This window comes from Cyprinodon variegatus, unplaced genomic scaffold (genome assembly GCF_000732505.1).
Source record: "Cyprinodon variegatus isolate N-32 unplaced genomic scaffold, C_variegatus-1.0 Scaffold406, whole genome shotgun sequence".
Lineage (NCBI taxonomy): Eukaryota > Metazoa > Chordata > Actinopteri > Cyprinodontiformes > Cyprinodontidae > Cyprinodon > Cyprinodon variegatus.
Window position 1 is genome coordinate 264499 of NW_015150859.1, and position 1505 is coordinate 266003.

A 1505-nucleotide genomic window follows, 5' to 3' on the forward strand; every position below is an offset into this window, starting at 1 on the left:
CCACAAGAGAGCTAGTCTCTAAAACAGACATGGCTATGACTTGATGCTAACATGTTTACTAGCTGTCAGAATTCAGTTAATTTATCTTAGGATACATTTGATTGGTTTTTGGTAAAACTCCACCAGCCGCCACTGGATTTATGATCAACCTGGAGCTGTTCCGCACAAATATATTGCAATATAATATATCTGAAAAAAATGTTTTTTTTTATGTATTTAAAAAAAAAAAATCACATTTAATAATTTTTAATGCCAATTAAGGCCTTAATTTATAAAATAATAATAATAATTTAATGACTTAATGATTTTTAATGACCCGCAGAAACCCTGTTTAATCTACGTTTAATCGAAAGTTTCAGCGACAATCACCCAGATGTGCCATACAGTTATGTAAAACAGTTTTATGACTTTTAAAGTGGAAAAAAAATAACTGTCCACCTGGAAAATATTCTGTGGTCTGCTGAGAAAATGCACAGACAAAGCAGTCTGACAGGTTCCATGTTGCTCTTTTGGTTTGAAATGTGTGTTTATGGCAACCGTTTGTCATCAAATCTAAAGCGGCATGTTTGCCTGCAGCTAACATGTTCTGTTTTTACATGTGATCCTGAGACAGAGAGCAATCTCCCACCAGAAAGGAGCTGAAACCTCTGTAGACAAGTCATCACATGAACTTGTTCACACCATGAAAATAATTGCAAACATGCAGGCACATGTGGGGCTGTTTGCTCAGTCCTCCTGGATACCCCTCAAATAAATGCCAAAGTCTCTTCACCACAATAAAGTTAACCACCACTTTTGATTCAGGTTTACGAGTTTTATGCTATAGACCAATAATTGGAAGGAAAATAAAACAAGGCCTTTATCATTTTGCATACTTTCAAAAATCTAAAAAATATGGGGATTAGTCTTGTGTCTTTACTCTTAGAAATAAATCCAGTGCAACCGATTGCCTTCAAAGGTCACCTAATTGGTAATTAAAGTCTGTTATATGGTAAGGTGGTAAGTTTCCATGTGTCGTAGACGGTAGACATAAACCAGAACCAGCTCTGGTTAGAAAAGACCACAATAAACCCTTTTAACCTATGAGCAAAATACAACAGAAAAAATGTTACTTGTCACCCCAATGTTACTTGTCAGACCCATGTCTGCTTTCTCCTGAGAAAGCAGACATGTTAATTTTTCTAAAGAAAAACTGCTAAATAAAAAGTTCCTCACAATGCAACAGTGAATATTAGACACTGACTTGTTTGCAACTGTTCTTCTTCACTGAAATTTTTTTTTTATGCAAGATGAAAAATGTAAATGTAAAAACTCAAGATTTGTACTTTATTATGTTGTGTAATTTTCTTTTTTCTTCGAATTGATATTATAAAACTGGTATCGAAAAATGCATTGTTCAGGAACCGGTATCGAAGTGAAGGTATCGGTATTGGTACCGGCACCGAAAATTTTTGAATGATACCCAGCCCAACAAATTCCTATAATAAATTAGCAAAACAACAAAC

General features: G+C 34.6%; 1 protein-coding gene across 1 annotated transcript in view; it reads right to left on the bottom strand.

The window, feature by feature from the left end:
- Positions 1-1505, bottom strand: part of LOC107093065 (myelin protein zero-like protein 1) — a 12556-nt gene that overhangs the window by 9128 nt on the left and 1923 nt on the right. The gene's annotated exons all lie outside the window — the stretch shown is intronic.